General features: G+C 41.6%; 1 protein-coding gene and 1 pseudogene across 1 annotated transcript in view; one reads left to right on the forward strand and one right to left on the reverse strand.

Annotated features, from left to right (window-relative positions):
• The window catches only part of CELF5 (CUGBP Elav-like family member 5), a 210,032-nt gene that overhangs the window by 61,497 nt on the left and 131,473 nt on the right, over positions 1–17,062 (reverse strand). The window lies entirely within an intron of this gene.
• LOC120924761 lies at positions 10,117–10,797 on the forward strand (annotated as a pseudogene).

A 17,062-nucleotide genomic window follows, 5' to 3' on the forward strand; every position in this document is an offset into this window, starting at 1 on the left:
TGCCACGATGACTGACTCCTGCACATGTGAAATAGCAATGTCATCCAGTACTGGCCAATGAAGATATCCCAGCACCCGGGGGAAGATGCCAGTGCCAGGGAGGGACACCTCCAGCCCAATAGAGGAGGTAAATATAGTGCTTTTAATTCTGCTTTAACTGCAGCACAACAAAGTCAAGTCATCTGGAAGTTTGAAATGTGTAATATGGCTGCATAAATCCCAGAACTGGATGGTGTATTTAGCTGCTTGCCAGCAACTATAAAACTGCAAAAAATAAATAAAAATGATATTTTTTTTTTTAAGTCTGATCACATTTTACACAACTAACACCACATTTTCTGTCTATTTTTCTATAACATTATTCACACCAAATATTTCCTTTGCTGTGCACGTTGTGGATTTAAAGTACTGGTTTCCATGCATTCCCATCGATGATAATATCCTTGCAGGTATGCCTCAGGTCAACTTTGACATTAGTGAGAAAGGGGACCTTATCTATCAAACTTTTAAGGCAAACTTTTAAGGCATCAGATCTAGGACTGATGCAAAGTACAACTATGTACAATATCTCACAAATGTGAGTACACCCCTCACATATTTGTAAATATTTTCACTTTTGTGAGATACTGTATGTGGTGTTCACCTTTTGGAGGTTGGATTTGTTTTGAAGGCCTACTTTTATTCTTCTGTTTATTTTTTCTGTCCTTTCTTCCTTCTATACAGGGGCGTCGGGAGGGTGGGCTGAAGCCCCGAATGGGTCCCCGAAAAGCCTTGAGTCTCAGGAATGCACCGTCCAATTGTTAGCCTCAAGCGCCGAGCAGGGACCAAACTGTTCCGCCGAGTGTGGCCGAGTGCCATAGCAGGTCCCGCCTTTTGGAGCCTGCAGCACCTATGATGGACGTCCCACTGGTTCAATGCCGGGACCGCGGGACATGTGATGTCCATCATAGGCGCTGCAAACTCCAGAAGGCGGGAATTACATCACTGAGATCCCCGCTCCCAGCGATTGGGAGAGATCAGGGCAGCGGAGATGTATGTCAGGTAGGTGAGTGTATGTAGGTAAGGTAGATGAGGTCAGTGTATGTATGTCAGGTAGGTCAGTGTATGTAGGTCAGTGTATATCAGGTAGGTCAGTGTATGTATGTCAGGTAGGTCAGTGTATGTCAGGTAGGTGTAAGTAGGTCAGGTAGGTCAGTGTGTGTAGGTCAGTGTATGTCAGGTAGGTGTAAGTAGGTCAGTGTATGTATGTCTCTACCGTCAGTGTATGTATGTCAGGTAGGAGAGGTCAGTGTATATATGTCAGATAGGTCACTGTAATGGTCAGTGTGTCAGGTAGGTAAGTTTAGTGGTCAAAACTGATGGGCAATCGTAAACCAGGCAGCAACCAGCAAGTGAGCTTACCCCCCGCCACACAACCCTTACCGCCCAGCCAAAAAACTCTGTGTCTCGACCACCCTGGATCCCCCCCCAGTGCTGGCCTCGGACTTCGGGCTAAAGCCCCTGGTCTTTTTGCCACCTAGCAACGCCCCTGCTTCTATGGGTTGAAAATTGTACAGCTTTTTTCAAAGTTTTAAATATAATGCATAATGAAGTTCAGGTTATATGTTGCATATCAGGACTGTCTGTGATGCCATCCAAGGCTACCCACAAATATAAGAGATATCGATCCTAGGAAATATGTAGTTTTAAATCAACTGTTTGTTTATCTATGAGAGTTTATTCTTATAAAGAATATTTTGGTAATGAATGTTACAATAAAATTCCATCTGCTGAGCTTAAATATTTGAAGAACAATGTTCGAAGAATGTTTATCCAAAATGTAAAACCTCAAACACTAAAAACGTATATAACTTTTAACTTGTTTACATAATTGCAAAAGTAATTTACAAAATCTTTTAAAACCAGTAAAACCTTGGTTTGAAAGTAACTTGGTTTGAGAGCGTTTTGCAAGTCTTGATATAAGAGTAGCGTCATGTCACAACTGAGTATAAAAAAGAAGAGAGGAGCCTCTAAGTGTAGCAATATGATTACATTTAATGATGGTACAACATTTAGCAACTTATTGCTACGCTTAGGCCCCGTACACACGTCCGAGGAACTCGACGGGCAAAACTCATCGTTTTGCTCGTCGAGTTCTGTGTGAAGCCGCCGAGGATCTCGGCGAGCCAACTTTCCTCGTTGAACAACGAGGAAATAGAGAACATATTCTCTATTTGGCTCGCCGAGGAACTCGTCGGCTTCCTCGGCCGAAAGTGTACACACGCCGGGTTTCTCGGCAGAATTCAGCTCCGATCGAGTTTCTGGCTGAATTCTGCCGAGAAACTCGGTCGTGTGTACGGGGCCTGAGAGATGCCTCTCTTCTCTTTTATACTCTGTAAAAAAATGCTTTGATATACAAGTGCTTTGGATTACAAGCATGTTTCTGGAACGAATTATGCTCGCAAACCAAGGTTTTACTGTATACATCTTTCATTAAAATAATGCCTAGTGATCCTGTCCCTAAAACTCTTGCTCAGGCGCTTCCTGTTCCTGCCATCTCTCTCTGTCTCTTAGGCCTCGTACACACGGACGGACTGTCCGCTGAAAACGGTCCGCCGGACCGTTTTCAGCGGACATGTCCGCTCGGAGATTTCTGTCTGATGGTTGTACACACCATCAGACAGAAATCCGCGCGGACATGATACGCGGTGACGTGGCCGCGCCGTCACCGCGACGATGACGCGGCGACGTGCGCGGCCCTGGAAGGTCAATGCTTCCACGCATGCGTCGAATCACTTTGACGCATACGAGGGCTTTCGGCCGATCGGACATGTCCGGTGAGTCTGTACAGACGACCGAATATGTCCGACGGACAGGCTTCCAGCGGACATGTTTCTTAGCATGCTAAGAAACATTTGTCCGCTGGAAACCTGTCCGATCCGCCGGAAAATTGTCCGGTCGGACGTACAGACGACCAAACATGTCCGCTGAAACTGGTCAGACCAGTTTCATCGGACATGTTCGGTCGTGTGTACGGGGCCTTAACTGCTCTTCAATGTTGTCAAATGTCAACCGGTCACATGTGCTTCTGGTGGAGACTATAAGGCCCCGTACACACGACCGAGGAACTCGACGGGCAAAACACATCGTTTTGTCCGTCGAGTTCCTTGTGAAGCCGCCAAGGACCTCGGCGAGCTGAAATTTCCCATTGAACAACGAGGAAATAGAGAACATGTTCTCTATTTCCTCGCCGAGGTCCTCGTCGTCTTCCTCGGCCGAAAGTGTACACACGGCCGGGTTTCTCGGCAGAATTCAGCTCTGAACCGAGTTTCTGGCTGAATTCTGCCGAGAAACTCGGTCGTGTGTACGGGGCCTGAGTAGACGTGCCAACATTCAATGTGCAGTCAAGTTCCACCATTAGCAACGACTTGCAGCCATTGCAAGTACATGTAGACAAGCAGTAGTTATAAAGAAGATAGGGAAGATCAACAGCACCAAAATACCAAAATGTCAAAAAAAAATATCATGACATTTTTTTTTAGATACACAGGGGTTGAGTTACTAAAGGCTGTTCACATTGCAAGGGGTTCAAACTGTCTGCTCCTTTGAGAGGAGTCGTATAAGTACAGTGGAAGAACCAGCGCCACTGAAAACATTCTCCCCCACCCTTTCATTCTCAGAGAGACATGAGCCCCATCTCTGGTCACCTTTGCAAAGCCAGACTTCATTATGCCTTTTCAGCTGGGCCTGCATGTAAGCGTGAGTCCCGAGTTATTCACTGACTGATGAGAGAACATAGGAACCAACACCAGCTGGAAAACTGCAGGCTGAAAATTCCTGTAGTGGATATATAAAGCTCCCTAAAGCCCCTAGAGGCTACTTTTTCATCTACCAACTCTTTAAATCTATAAACACTCATTGATTAAACAATTGTTAAGCACAGCCAGGTTCTAATACAAAGGTATTGAAAAAAAATCAAGCTGGCTTGATAAACCAAAGAGACTGTCTTCTGCAATATTCATAAGTAATACATATAAACCAGCTGTCAAACTTGCTATAATAAACCAAAGGCTGATCCAAAACAGAAAAAAACAAAAAACAACACTCCATCTTTGGTCATCTTAAAGGGATACTAAACACACACTGTTTAATTTACATTACCCCTTCTCTTTATGTATATGAATGATAGCACTGTATTTATTTTAATTGAAAAAAAAGTACCATTTTCATAATCAAAATACAGCTGTCATGTGACCCAACTTTTTCCCAGTTTGTCTGCAAGTAAACATCAGCGGGAGGAGCTTCTAGACCTTTGCTGCTGGTCACATGTTAAAAAAAAAAACAGGGGAAGAATACATAATCATTATCAAATAAATGTTTTAAATCATCATACAAATATGTACCGTATTTATTGGCGTATACCGCACACTTTTTTGCCCTAAAAAATCAGGGCAAAATCGTGGGTGCACGGTATACGCCGATACCCGCTTTCCCGCGCCGAGTTTGAATACTGCGCCGGCATATACCGAGCGCAGTACACTCGTGTATCGTCGGCCAGTCTCGGCTCCTCTCGCGCTGACGTCCTGGACGTACAGGACGTCAGTGCGAGAGTTGCCGAGCCTGCCCGACGATACACGAGTGTACTGCGCTCGGTATATGTCGGCGCAGTATTCAAACTCGGCGCGGGAAACGAACGGGGAGGACGCGAGGACGCCGCAGAAGGATTGGGGCAACTTTAGGGGTGCGCGCTATACGCGGGAGCGCGCTATACCCCGATAAATACGGTATTTGATATGTATTTGAACCTAAATTTTCATTATTTTTGTGCATAAACATGGTGTGGGGTTGACGGCTGAGAAGTATAGTCTCCATCACAACCAACTAAAAACCATGCATTGCCCAAAAATGACAAAGAGGCTGATTAAGTTGAAAAAGGACACGATCACAGATTTATTGAAATTTCTAGCTAGAACAAATAAGCAGTGCCAGTCACAGTTATACTGTGAGCACACATAAACAATAACCTGACATAGTCTAGAAGGCCTGTCTTTACCATCGCTGCCAGACAGGCATTAGACTGACCACAAATGTAACTTGAGGGCATAACCCATTAAAGCAATGTTAATTGCTGGGAAGGTCCCTACACCAATAAAGCTGTGGCCAAAAGAGAAGCAATGTTTGGTCATATTTCTCTTTTTAAGACTGGATGCACAAGGATGGGGGGGGGGGGGGGATAGTTAAAATATGTGTTTTCACAAGGCAGGCTGGTTCCTTAGCAGTAGGGATGAGTGAAGTTGAGTTTATCATTTGGCATGCTGGCATTTAGGCAAAATATATTAGAGTTAGTAGGCAAGGTGAAATTCAAGTGTATATAAAGAGTATATAATGTATTGCAGCATACAGTCCTTAGATGTTTTTTTTCTTATAAAGTTACACCCCTCCTGTCCTAGGTTGGGAATTCTTACTTGCTTGCATTTCTGTATCTATGGAGGAGCAGCATTATCACTCTAGGACAAGACGTATACAAAGACTACAGAACACATTCCCCCTCCTTTTTTCTATCTCATAGCATTTCCTAATAACATTGCTTGAGAATACTGCCTTAATGGAGAGGGATGCAGGAGGACGTCCCGGGAGGGCGTGGTAGTGTGAAAAAAGTACCAGCATCAGTTGGTGTAAACAATGTCCCATCTTTGGTGTCAGTGACAAGAATTATGCCCCACCATTGGTGTCTTTGGTAGGAATCATGCCCCATCACTGGTGTCATTGGGCCCCATTGTTGATGTCATTGGAAGGAATGGTCCCCCATTATTGGTATTATTGGACCCCATTGTTGGTGTCATTGGAAGGAATGGTCAACCATCATTATTGGTGTTATTGGGCCAGAGTGTTGGTGTCATTTGGAGGAATTGTGCCCCATCTTTGGTGTAATTGGGTGGGATTGTGCAACATCTTTGGTGTCATTGGGAGTAATTGTACCTCATGTTGGTGTCATTGGAAGGAATAGTCCCCCATCATTGGTGTTATTGGGCCCCATTGTTGGTGTCATTGAGAAGAACTGTGCCCCTTTGTTGGTGTCAGTGAATGAAATAGTGCCCCAAGGGCCAGATAAAATCAAGCAAAGGGCCGCATCCAGCCCCCGGGTCGCAGTTTGGAAGACCACTGCTATAAGCTATGCTGCTTCTGTTTTGTTCTAGTTCTGTTCCTGGTTCTTGATCTGTTCTGGTGCCAAACGATAGACCCTCATTAGCCTATTTTAACACATAGACATCCGTTTAAAAAAAAAATGAAAGCAATTTTACAAAAATGACAATCAAATATGCAAAAAAGAAAAAAAAAACATAAATACAAAGAACACTAATAAATAAACTAATGTACTCTAAGTACACCAACCTCCAAAAAACAGCCTCTAAATAAAAGGAAAAACATTTTTAAAAAGTCGATTTTTTTCCTTTAGGCAAATTTTTCAAAATGTATATTTCAATTCTGAACACTCTTTAATTTCTTGTTAATTTGCCATAACACATTTCAAATATCTGGTGCTTATAGGCACTATATTTTTGACCAGCTGTTTTTTTATATTTTTGCTCTTGTAATGGTCAGTGACAACCTGACGCATAAATTTCCTTCCCCAAAAGTAGAACATAATAGTACAACAGATGCAATAGCCCAAAGCATATTTTCTATGTACATTCTGTTTATTGTGGAATTTACTGGTAAAGATTCAAATACAAAGCAGATTGCAAACAAAACAGGAAAAAAAAAAAAAGATTAAAAACACTGGAGATAAAAAAAGAAAGAAACAGAGAACACATAAGGCGACAGCTACAGATCATTATAAAGTACTGGAGATCCAGTAAATCTATCAGTCAGTGTTAATCATTTACAATCTGTGACAGTGCAGTCAAAGACAAGGTGTACTTGAACGATTGCTCTGTCTGCCTATTTATTCATCAATACACACAGACCTTGTCTATTTGATTGTAAGCACAAGGGACCTTTGATTATGTCTACCAGTATATAGCATAAGAGATGCTATAGGACATTTTCTGAGCAATTCAATGGTGTCCTAGGAAGATAAGGGAGCTAAATGAGAAGGCTTCTGTACACAAAGCACTATGCTTGAGTGCCAAGTGTTCTCCGTTCTGCACTGACGTATCACGCCTATGTATACTGCCAGACACACTCCCCAAGGGTTTATTGAATCCTACAAGCACTCCAGCTCAGCTCAACCGACTCTGTCACAAGAACAAATGGGGGCACTAAAAGTCCTATTTTGCCTTAACCATACTGATTCTTCTTCCATGCTTTTTTTTAAGGAGATAACCTAGCAGGGCCTCTTTAAAAGTTAAGGCCAGTATAATAAATAGAGTCTAACCATTGATCATCTCACCCCACTCAGGTCACCCCACACCTCCTGATACACCCAGCCTTTCACCATCCTGAAACATATCCCTTCCTGCCATCTTTTTCACTTTACAACTCATTTTGGTTACCCAGGAAGAGGTTTCCATAGCAAGGCAGTGCATCCACAAGCAGCCACTAAGTTGGTGGTGACTTACTCCTTACCTTTTCCCTGACCAATCAATGTCCTTCCTGGAAAAGGAAAAAGAGCAACGGACACCTGCACTTACTCCCAGTCCCAGTGCTCTCCTACTCCCCAGTATCAGCTTGCCACTCTGGATGCTATCTGACAGGAGTAATGATTCTTCCAGCCAAGTGGCGATTCACCCATCACATGGCTGTGCTCAACAGGTAGATTGCGATTGACTTTTAGCTGGCTCCCAGTTTAGAACCCCTATATTAATTTTTTTTTCTGTCTGTGTCCCCTTTAGACAGATACCTGCTCACTTCCCATCCAAAATATTTGTGTCATACTGAAAAGAAACTGGATATGGTTACTTTAGACTTAATTTGCCATATCTTCTGGGCATTTTGTGAACACAGGGACACTGAGGTCCCTGTGATGCCTTCTACACGTATGCTTCTGAACTCCACATCAGATGGCTTTTGTGTTCCCAGGTGTCCAGTTTAGATGTGTCTACCACAGCAACAACTGATGCTTCGCTCAGTGCTAGAACGAAGCTCAGGCGCTGCTATCTTATTTTTAGTAAAGTAAATTCTAAAAAAACTCGTCTAGTACCAGCACTGCTGGCCTGGATCCACAGTCTATCGACCACTTGACTAAATCTTTTGCAGTAAACAATACGTACAAACTCACACACTAGAGAGGACGCAAACCTCCACTTTGCTGCTGCCTTGAGAAAATATTACATTTGTAATGTACAGAGCTGTAAGTTTTACCATGTGTTTTGCAAAAAGGTATGGGGCCTGCTAATGAGATCTTTGCCTGGGGCTCATTGATGTTTTGAAGCTGCCCTAGTAGGCTCTCCTGCCATTGTGACTCATGATAGTGTTTGATCACAGTATATCTACAATATCCCTTTTGTGTGTAAAAAAAATTAAATGAGTTTGTCACAGGAATGTGCATGAGCATTTCCAGCGGTGTGGTGGCCATGGACAGGATTGATAATCTAGAAAGGCATGATTAGTAGGAGATTTGATAAGTAATACAGTAAAAGATAGAGGCAGGAAGATGTAAGATAAGGTAAAGGCATGCTGTCAATCTCCTCTCGAAGGGTGAATTTGCCCAGAATACATAACACAGCTGGTTGGCTGCCACATCCTGCTTCTAAGTCAGTCTTTTACCTGTCTTTTCTTCTCCATGAGCTGAATATATTTCTAAAAATAACTGTAAAACTGTGTATTCGACTAAATATTTTGAGATTTTTAAACCCAAAAATTGCAGGTGTATTAATGCTAATCTACAATACAATATAATGAAATTACATAATAATCAGATTTCTAATAATCTGAAAAACAATTGGTCTTATTATTCAACAAAGTAGTGCAAAAAATGATCATTACGTCCGGATACAAATAGCCCATACCTGTTTCTGTGTCAAAAATTGCCTTTTATTAACCTCAATATTTAAATTTTATTTCATGTAAGGTAGTGAAAATTTAAAATAACATTTTAAATTTTAAATTTTTAAACAGTTAAAAGAATTACAATAAAAAAACAAAAACAAAGTAAAAGAAAAAAAATACAAAGAACAGTAAATTAAATAACCTAATCTACCCTAAATACATCCTCTTCTCCAAAAAAATACTTACTAAATAAAAAAATAAACTTTTTTTCAAACAGATTTTACCTAAGTAGCTCTTTGAGCAAAACTGAGAGCTTTGGCGAGATTTCAGATACAGCCAAATTGGTAAATGTTGCGGCTAAATCTCTCCGCTCAGCCCTAATTAGGATCATGAATGATTAGACCAGTAGTGGCTCATTAAGGACTTGATCACACATTCATTAATTCGTTGTGTTTTCAGTCATATTGAACTGCAGATTTGAAGAACCTTTTCCAACTGATTCGAAGCCTATTTTTCTACCAAAACGCTGAAAAATGGAGCAAAGTGCGTGCAAAGGTATCTGGTATGAACAAGTCCTAAGTCTTCTGCTTTTAAGTGTATGCTGTGGAACAAAACCATATGCAGCAGATCTCTGTAATGCAACCACATTTTCCCATGTTTTATTTGACCTCTTGCTGATGCCTCCCAGCCTTTTAAGAGGTTTATGATCCCGGGAGGTGGTGCCCAGCTTAGGATCACATGCCAGCTGTAATTGGCTGTTACAGCAGTCACGTAGTCCGAAAATCTTTCAGGTGTATTTAGGGCAATTCACGCTAAGGACCAGGCGTGGAGAGGCCACATATTTGCGTACAGCCAGCGCAAAGGCGTTAAAAAAAAGACTTTAATACCACTTTAAACCTTTCATCCCCTGATCCCTTTGTGTATGATTTGGAAATTTAATGAATCCAGTACACTGTTACCAATCACCATATTTACTCATGTAACCCCTCATTGCATGCATATTTCTTCATTTCCAAAGACTGCTGGTAAAAAATGTGATCTTCTTCATGTACACTGCTGCTGGTAAACGGACGTTTAGGAGCAGTTTAGGAGTTTTTTTTCAGCTGACCCTGAACTCTCCTCTCTGTTATCTTATCAGTACATGTATACAGGGTCGTTTATAGTCGTTTCCAGGCAGTTGAGTTTAGAAGCATTTTTTGGGGTCACTCTTCTTCATTCTCTCCCCGCCAAGTATCACCTGTGTGGCATTCTTGTATCCCCTGTCTATCCACCTTAACCAGCAAAATGTACGCCTGCGCCAAACTTATGTCCAACCCAATTTTGGTGAGGAATGGTGCTTGTCTTCTTTCCCGACCACTTTCCAGTAGCCTGCTGAGCCGCCCTGTATTCAGGACAGAGCAGTCACAGGAGGTGGCACTGGTTCCATCACGAGGGGTTTAGACCAGTGCAGTGTGCCGAGACATTGATACTGCTGCTAAATTCATTGGCGCTGGAGCTGCCACTGTAGGTGGGGCTGGTTCTGGAGCTGGTATTGGTACAGTATTTGGAAGTCTCATTATTGGATATGCCAGGAATCCATCCCTTAAACAGCATCTATTCTCCTATGCCACCCTGGGTTTTGCCCTTTCTGAAGCTATCGGTCTGTTCTGTCTCATGGTTGCTTTCCTCATCCTGTTCGCAAAATCCTCTTTGTCATCGAGTCCTGTTTCTATGTGGCAATATACAGGGGTTGGGTCCCTTGCCACAAGAGGTGCCAGTAGATTCTGGATAATAAATAACTTTAAGTATAAAAAAAAAAAAAAGAAGCATTTTTTGGAACGCAAAAAATTGGGTTCAGATGGATGTTCAGAGGCATTTGAAATGGCAAGTGTCTGTAATAGCCTTTAAACGCTGCTAAACACGGTAACTCCCGTTTAGCAGCGTTTTGCTTACAGATGTTTTTGCTTCTAGACACAAACATGGCTAAACGCGACTAAACAGGGCATGTAAACACGGCTAAATGGACGTTTTTAGACGCCGGTCAGGAGAAGTTAAACAATGTCCAGTGTACATGAAGCTTAAGGTGTATACATTAGAAAAGCGTGGAACTATTTGAAAATTTTTAGTAAGGGCTATATTAATAAATAAAAAGCACAGTGGTTTTAAATACCGCTACAAGAAAGCTCTATCTTTTTTTAAAATAATTATATAAAATCCATATCTATATAGTGTTGCAGGACTGAGTAATTATCAAAGTCAAAATATCACAGTGCTGAAAACTGAAAAATGGCCTGGCAATTAAGGGGATGAAACATGAAAATACTGAGATTGTTAAAGATCCTTCAAATATATATAAATGCCTGTTGATCTGCCAGAAAAAGCACTCAGTTCTCTAATTCCTATTGTGGACTAACAACACACAACAGCTTTATGGACTGAGTGGTATTGGCCTTGTCCAATTGTCTTCCGCTAAACTACTAAATCCCTCCTCCTCATTTTAACAACATAGGGAAAAGAGAAAATGTTCTGTAGTGCAAAATAGGAACTGGGATGGCTAATTACCCTCCTTAAAATAACACAGGAAGTGTGCACAAAATAGAGTACAGCTCTGCATTTCTGACACTATTATTGGTTTATTTAACAGATCGAAGGATAGCAAATAGCAAATACAGTAAGGCCGCGTACACACGATCAGTCCATCCGATGAAAACGGACTGAAGGACCGTTCTCATCGGTTAATCGATCAAGCTGACTGATGGTCTGATGTGCCTACACACCATCAGTTAAAAAAACGATCGAGTCCAACGCGGTGACGTAAAACACAACGACGTGCTGAAAAAAACGAAGTTCAATGCTTCCAAGCATGCGTCGACTTGATTCTGAGCATGCGCGGGTTTTGAACCGATGCTTTTACATACTAACCATCGGTTTTGACCTATCGGTTAGGCGTCCATCAGTTCAATTTTAAAGCAAGTTCTACGTTTTTGGACCGAAGGATAACTGACTGATGGGGCCCACACACGGTCGGTTTGGACCGATGAAACGGAACTTCAGTCCGTTCTCATCGGTTTAGACTGATCGTGTGTACAGGGCTTAAGAGAAGTTCATTGTTAGGGTTTACATACAGTACATTTTAAGGAAAACATTTTTGATATTAAAAATATTTACTAATATCCCCAAATTGCCATTGATGCACTAAAATAGGGTAGCAGTCATTAGTAGTGATGGGTAAATCTGCTTGGGTTCAATCCTTGGCCTTGTTCAGCAAAGACAGCCAGAAAAATGCAAATTGAAAACATTAATGCAAACCCCATTCGAGGCAATAGGATGCAAATCTTGGAAATCAATTCTCTTCATTTTCAAGGCTGATAGGCAAGGGATTTTCAAACAAAGGGCATAAAAAGCTGGACACTACCAAGGGGAACATGTACCAATGCAAAATAAAAATAAAAAATACAGTTCAGTGGGGAGCAGGACTTTAATAAGGCTTAAAGTGTAAGGCGAGGGATTAGAACATCTGTCAGGATTTTATTGCTGTCTCTGTTGGGGAGATTCACCCTCTTTATTTGTCCAGTTTACTGTTATCATTGAAAAAAAAAGTAAAAGAAAATCTGAAATTTGGGTTGACATCAGAACAGTAATAAAGGGGAAATCTTCCAATAGGAAGTTCTGGTGACCCCCTGGGATTCCTTCGCTTTGGAGGAATTTTCTTGAGCTTCCTGTTTTGGCTATCTAGTCAATATTCCAATCGCACACGTTCCTGGACTTTTGAAACGACTCATAGAAAAAAAGTGGGTGCTGAAGCGATCACCAGCTGGGCACTGGAACCATCAGACATACGAACATATTCGCCAGCACACCATGGATCGTAACGTCCAAAGAATTTAATGCAAAAGGAAGCATCACAGAAAGTGCAACGTTTCGAGGCCATGCAGGACCTCTTCGTCAGGTGAGTGATAAAGTAAAATCACTGATTCACTTTATCACTCGCCTGACGAAGAGGTCCTGCGTGGCCTTGAAACGTTGCACTTTCTGTGATGCTTGCTTTGCATTAAATTCTTTGGACGTGGTGTGCTGGCGAATATGTCCTGTTTTGGCTATGACAAAGGAAGTAATGGGAAATCTCCCCTATCAGACACAGATGGCAAAAAAAAGAAAAAAACCTGACAGGAATTTTAACCGTCCCATACTCTATCCAAAATGAAAAAAATAAATTGCTTTTAGTTTAAAGCAAAACATAAAAAATCCACAATTATGTTAAATGTCTTGTCTTTAGGATCCCCCAATCCTGTCTGTGAAGTGGTACACCTGTATGATGTACTAAGTGACATTAAGAAAATACCATTTGCCACTGAATTACATTTCCAGGCCACCTTTGTACTGTTTCAATGCTATTAGTTAAAGGGTTGTCAAACAGAGGGCAGGGTGAGATGGGTACTGCCATGAGGAACATGTACCAAGGCAAAAAAAAAAACTTTTGAAGAGGCTTATAGTAAAACATATATTAGAAATGCACATTTTGTTTTAAATAGCATACTTAGGGGTTGCCTTAAACTTGCATATGAAAAAATTCTATTTAAATTGTTGCCAAAGTATATTTCCCATTCTGTTTGTTAATAAAGCGTCTGGGATTCCCCTCAATATAACTATCTTAGATTAGAGTCTGGCATGGATTTTAAGGGGAAAACCGACAAAAGGAAAAAAAAATTAAGTGGGGTTCCCCGTAATGCATACCAGACCCTTATCCTTGATAAGAGTAAAAATAATCCCAAGAAATTTTTCAACAGTAAAAGGGCGTAGTCGAAACACATAGGCTCCATAAAGGACGAGGAAGGAAAAATTACTTATTTACAACATTTTCTTTTTTTTGTTTGTTTGTTTGTTTTTTGCAAAAAAATAAAAACCCAGCGGTGATTAAATACCCCGAAAAGAAATCTCTATTTCTGTGAAATAAATGATAGAAATGTAATTTGGATACAGCGTTTCAGGACCACACAATTGTCCATAGGCGTGCGCAGGGGGTGTGCCAAGTGTGCCTGGGCACACCCTAATCACTGGTGCCCACAAGCATATGGCTCTGTGTGCAGGTTCTCTTTCAGCACCCCCAAATTCACAGTCCATGTTTGAGTGTCTAAAGATTTTTTTAATTACTTGTCCAAAATAATCAGTGTGGTATATGTAAGGCAGGAGACTTTTCCTTTAATTTGTGGAGGGAAACAGTAGCACAGAGCCGCAGAATTTTGATAGTGCTTTCATAGTTCCAACTGCAGGGGTCAGGGTTGCCACTTACATTGAATTGAGAAGTGTCCCTTCATTCCTTTGCCACCATACCCATACACAGGGCCGGTGCTACCACTAGGCAAACTAGGCCTAGAGCGCCTGGCCACTCATGTTTCTACTCTCTTTTCTCTGCAGCAAGCAACTAAGTCTCAGCATCAGCATACAGCTGCCGCGGAGGACTGTGTCTGTGTCCTGACTCCCGAATGAATGGAAGCAAGCAAACATTAATTGATGGGCACTGGTAGGCTGCATTTGATGGGTACTGGTGAGGTTGCATTTGATGGGCGCTGGTGAGGCTGCATTTGATGGGCGCTGGTGAGGCGGCATTTGATGGGAGCTGATGAGGCTACATTTGATGGGCGCTGATGAGGCTGCATTTGATGGGAGCTGATGAGGCTACATTTGATGGGCGCTGATGAGGCTGCATTTGATGGGTGCTGGTGAGGCTGCATTGATGGGCGCTGACAAGGCTGCTTTGATGGGCAATGGTGAGGCTGCATTGATGAGCACTGGTAGGCTGCATTGATGGGCACTAGTGAGGCTGCACCGATGGGCAATGGTGAGGCTGCATTGATGTGCGCTGGTAAGGCTGCATTGATGGGCAATGGTGAGGCTGCATTGATGGGCGCTGGTAGGCTACATTTGATGTGTGCTGGTGAGGCTGCATTGATGGGCGCTGTAAGACTGCATTTAATATTAAAAAGCTGGGGTTTACATGGGCAGGACAAAGGGGGTGGAGCCAGGGGGGCGACAAAATGAGGTTACGCCTAGGGTGTCAAAAATCCGTGCACCAGCCCTGCCCATACACACATACACACACATGTTATTGAGTTTTGGGGTGCACACTTTAATGCAATAGGCTATTTGTGTGTTTTTTTTTTTTTTATCTCCCAAGAGTTTAGCTTTGAATGCTATTATTTTTTTTGACAGTAAAAAGCTTTGAATGCTATTATTAATACATGGGAAAAGGGAGAAGTTATTACATAGCACAGGCTACAGAAAAAATACTGCCAGTGACCCTGTGAGATTTTCAATGAATTAAGCATACAGAAAATTTCAGAGAACTGGGAAAGTAAACTAGCCCCTTTCACACCGGGGTGTTTTTCAGGAACTGTAGCGCTGGAAATAGCCTCTGCTAAGTGCCTAAAAAACCGCCTCCGATTCATTCCAGTGTGACTTTTCTCACTGGGGCGATGCGCTTGTGGGGTGTTCTGAAAAGTCCTGCAAGCAGCATATTTGGGGCAGTTTGGGATACCTGTACTTAGCACTCCCAGTACACCCTGCTCATTGGAATGAATGGGCAGCGCTTCCGAAGCGCCTGAAAAGCGCTGCAACACGGACGTTTTTAACTCCTTCTTTGGGATTAAAAGCACTGATTAAACAGCTCTAAATCACCGCTAAAATGAGCAGCGCGTTAGCGCTAACGCGCCCCCAGTGTGAAAGGGGTCTTATGATTTTAGAACAACTGCAAAATTGGCTCAATAGCATTCTGAGCCCAGTAAATTGGCTTTTTAAGCAGATTTGTTATACACATTCAAGTTGGTATAGTACATACTATATATGTTCTCTGAAAGTGCAAAAGACTTTAGTGCTTATTCATTTTGATATCGGATTTTTTGCATCGATTTATATCTGATTAGATTAATAGAAGAACAAACATGATTTTCTCGTCATGCATCAACACATTAATCCAGTACTTATGCAAACACTTCCACATTCATTTGGCCAACCTTGAACCCATCATATTCACATCTCTGAAATAATTGTCTATTTTTTAAAAATGGTATTTGACAAATCTTCTCCGTTTTGGAAAAAATCTTTTGTAAGGCTACACTGACATTGTGCACATTTTAAATGCATTGCTTATTCAATGCTATGGTTTGTTTTGTTGAAAGATTTAAAGATTGCAACAAGCAGAATTTTTTTTTTTTAATATGTCGCTCTACAACACAGCAGTGTCAATGTAAAAAAAAAAAAAAAGACTATTTTAAATAAAAAAAAAATAAAAAAGGTTAACCAGGAATCAGATGGCAGGCTAGGAAGCTGAATGCTGGGTGTTTCTTCTATACTGTCTTTTTTTTTTTTTTACTGATCTGTATTGATTTCTTGTGGTCATTCATCAGAAATGAAAGCAATAATATTATTCCGCCATCCAGTACCCTCCTACAGTATTATATATATTTACAGACTGCTATAAGAAAATCCCAGTGGTCACAGTGGGGCCTATTTATGTGGTCAGAGTGAAGCTCGCCCACTGTGACAAAAACCACATCAAACGCGTAATCTTCGGCGAATTAAAAAAAAAAAATCATTTGAGGCTACAACAAACGTGTATTATACCTTTTAAGCCTTACATGTTTTAAATGTTATTTTATCCTGAGCCAGAAAGGGATAAGAATTACTGCACTGCAAACAGTGATAAGACATAAGCACCTTAGTGACATGGAGAGAAATAAAAGCAGCCTGCGGCTTTTTACTCTGTCTTTTGCTGTCTCCTAACACAAATACTAGATTCAGTCCTGTTCCTATTCACCCGCTTTTTATGCACTTTATGTTCTATCGTTTCTCTTCTGACATTTGTTAGGGGAAAAAAAAAATCTCTGGTCTCGGGGATGTGGGATGTAGGAACGGCTGGGATGTACTTCATTATGCTTCCTTTTGATGCTTCCGTTCTAATTTGTTGGCCTCAGTTTGCCCCAGAGCAAGTCATGTGCTTGAGCAAACCTCGCTCACCCCCTAGTTTCCATAGCAACACCATACAAAATACCCTGAAGTTCCCTACACTGGTCACAGATTTACAATACAGATTTCTGGACTAGCATGATCGCACAGGTGTATGGCTATGTCATGGGAGCCTAAACCCCCATTACTACTCTTTGCTAATTGCTGAATA

The sequence above is a fragment of the Rana temporaria genome, chromosome 1 (assembly GCF_905171775.1).
Source record: "Rana temporaria chromosome 1, aRanTem1.1, whole genome shotgun sequence".
NCBI lineage: Eukaryota > Metazoa > Chordata > Amphibia > Anura > Ranidae > Rana > Rana temporaria.